General features: G+C 31.9%; 1 long non-coding RNA gene across 1 annotated transcript; it reads right to left on the bottom strand.

The window, feature by feature from the left end:
- Positions 1-2126: 2126 nt before the first annotated feature.
- On the bottom strand, positions 2127-2990 carry LOC112749207 (uncharacterized). Its single transcript, XR_011873078.1, has 2 exons — positions 2586-2990; positions 2127-2502 (listed from the first exon to the last, which is right to left on the bottom strand). It is a non-coding gene; the product is annotated as an uncharacterized lncRNA (long non-coding RNA).
- Positions 2991-3240: the final 250 nt, after the last annotated feature.

Genomic DNA, 3240 nt, shown 5'->3' with positions numbered 1-3240 from the left:
CGACCTTCCCTCTCTTCTCCTTCCTTGGTTCTCCCTCTCTCTTCTCTATGTGACATGGCGGCGCGGCGGTAGTGACGTCCGCCAGCGCCGTCTCCCTCTCGTCCCTCTTCCCCCTTTCCCATTCTTCCTCAACGCCCTTTGCTCTCTGTTCCTCCCTTTCTTTTCTTTTTCTTTTCTTTTCCTTCTTTCTTTCTTCGGTTAGTGGGGTATGAAGGGGGGGTTAGCATTGGCGGCTAGGTTTTTGGGAAAATTAGGGTTAGGATGATATTTTGGGGATTTAGGGTTTTGGTAAAAATTAGGTATAAGGATAATTTGGTAATTTTAATAAAATTGAAGCATAAAGTATTAATTTTTTTAAAAACTAATTTAATCTCTAAAATTACTGTAAAATATTATTTGTGGTATAAAAATACTAATTGATTCCCAATAAATTACTCTAATTGAAAATACATGGTAATATAATTAATTTTCTTTACCTTTAACTTAAAATATTAAATGATATAAATATAAAGTAACTAAAATCAAATCATATAAAATTCTTATTATTTCATAACTACCAATTTTATAATTTAAATATAGAAAATAATTCAATAATTATAAAATTAGACAAAATTCTAATTTAAATAGCCAAACCTCATTATTTTCGAATTCTCAGAACTTTAAATCATAAATAGAAAAATAATCCGTAGGTATAGAGTTTGGATAAAAACCTTAATTTATTTCAAGTCCGATTAATTGCCTTTAATTATTTTTCAATAAAAATAATTTCTGAAATTAAAACTATAAATAAATATATATAATTTGGGATTAGTTTAAAATAGGACTTTTCAAAAGTCTTGGGTCTTTCATCCTAGCCACGTTATAAAAATTTTCGTCCTCAAAAATTGATACAAAATGAAAGAGATTCTCACCGGAATTCAACTTCATAGTTTTTTTCTATTCCAAAGCAAGGAATAGAATTCAATTCATCTATGATTTTAAATCAGATGCATTCCAAACAGGCTGAATGAGATTATTGTGAAAAAATGGATAGAAAAATTTTTATTTAACGTAACTGATAAAAGAATTTTTTAATAATAAACCTTTCTTTAGGAGCAATATTGAAACTTAAATTTAAACACCAATTATCCTTATATAAAGTTTTATGTTATATTTAAGTAAAAGTGAGAAGGATGTAAGAGAAGATGAATCAGAAAAGAAAAAAAAGTTTTTCAATTATGCAGTAACAGTAACCTGATATGATAGATAGTAAGAGAGGAAAGAGATAATTATAGAAGTTTCGTGATTGTGTGAATTAATTAGATAAGAGAGAACGTGAATGTATATGATGAGAAAGTAGATAAAGTAGTGGAAGTTTTTTAATATAGAATAACTGATATATAGTAGGATAGATTATTAGGAAGGGTAAAATTGAAAAATAATTTTGAACACCAAACTCATGTATTGGCATTATATATATATATATATATATATATATATATATATATATATATATATATATATATATATATATATATATATATATATATATATATAAGAATTTTGATTTATAAATTATAAATTATAAGTTCTAGAATGTTTTTAATGCCAATTTACATATTTTAGATTGATTGCTTTGAGTTAAATTTACGAAATAGGATTTTTAAATAAATTTATGGTCTTGTTGGACTTTTAAACAAGTCCGGCTCGAACCGAATAAAAAATAATAGACCTAGACTTAAGTCATATATTTACAACATGATTTCGGTTTGTCTAAGCTAAAATTCGACTCAACTCGAACCTTTTTATCATAGTTTTAAAAATCAGACCTGACTGATCAGACGAACGGGTCCTAAACTATTAGAAAGCGTCAACAATTTCGATTTGATTTATTAGATAAAATTGTCATTATAAAAGCTGTCCCAAAATCATTGAACCAGCCAAAAACCAATCGGTCGGATCGAACTTGGACCGGCCAATTTTTACTTTTCAACCTTTTTTTAGTTTTAAATTAGAAAAAAAAATTAAAAAAATAAAAGAATAATTACCTCTCCAAAAATTTTAAAAATAAACACTTTAATTTCTAAAAAAAAATTAATACACAGAAACATACTCAAGCTTTTCTTCCTGCAAACGAATCAGTCCTTAGCTTAATTTTTCATTTGTACTCGACAACGAAAAACGATGACTGATACATTTAGACACCACATGGCCCATTACGTGTCATAGACAAATAAGTCCCCATCCGTCGTAAATGAATTGATTCAGAAAAACCGGTTTGCAAGCTCAGCTATGGTGGACTTCTCCCTCCCAATTTCCCTAATTGAGTTGTAATAACCCAGCCAAGCATGATACGCGGCTTCTCCCTCCCAGTCAAAACCATGGATCATCTTGAAAAGCCGAACTTGAAATATCAAATGTATTAACCTTATAATCAGGTGTTTGCATGACATACTCCCTTAAAATATGGTGTACTATTTGAAAATGTGATTCGTGTGGAGCAATAAGAAAAGATTGCTTGACCTGTAATCACAAACCAAATCAAGCATTAATGCCTAATGCCGGAAATTTTCAATATTTAATTGAAATATATAAGAATAACACACAAAGCACTCTTATTAAAGGAAAATCTTCTTTCATTTTCCGATTTCGCCCCTGAGCTTGAAACCAAGAACTCTCTCCATCTTAGCGAGCACAGCCTGGTTGGGCTGGGCTTTGCCGTTCTCGTACTCCTGCACCACCTGCGGCCTCTCGTTGATCTGCTTCGCCAACTCTGCCTGCCTCATCTTCTTATCCAGACGGGCCTTCTGTATGGCCTGCCTCGCCTCCACCGCCACCCGCTCCAGCGCCGCGGGCTCTGTCCCTTCCTCCAGCTTCCTCGCGTTGATCCCAGGCCCGGGCTTCCTGTTAGACCCCGCGTCAAATTTTTTGATGGTCTGCACCTCGGCACCCGACCTCAGGGCCTGGTTCACGGCCTTGGGATTACGAAGGTCCTGAGCCTTGGGCTGGACAACTAGATAATTATTTGGGATTATAATTATATGGGATATAATTTAATCGTGTTTATTTGAAAAAGGTATGAGTAATAACTTGATGACAACCAAGATACTCATTCGTGATTCTAAATAATTTTGTCAGAAATATAGATTTCTTGATTTACTTTTATATTTTAAATTTTTAAATATGCTCATTTTTGTGTGACATACTTGAAAGTAATATATTGACATTTGAGAATTGTTCTCGTGTATGAAAGAGTTATCA

Source organism: Arachis hypogaea, chromosome 15 (assembly GCF_003086295.3).
Source record: "Arachis hypogaea cultivar Tifrunner chromosome 15, arahy.Tifrunner.gnm2.J5K5, whole genome shotgun sequence".
NCBI lineage: Eukaryota > Viridiplantae > Streptophyta > Magnoliopsida > Fabales > Fabaceae > Arachis > Arachis hypogaea.
This window is presented reverse-complemented; position numbering and strand designations above follow the sequence as displayed.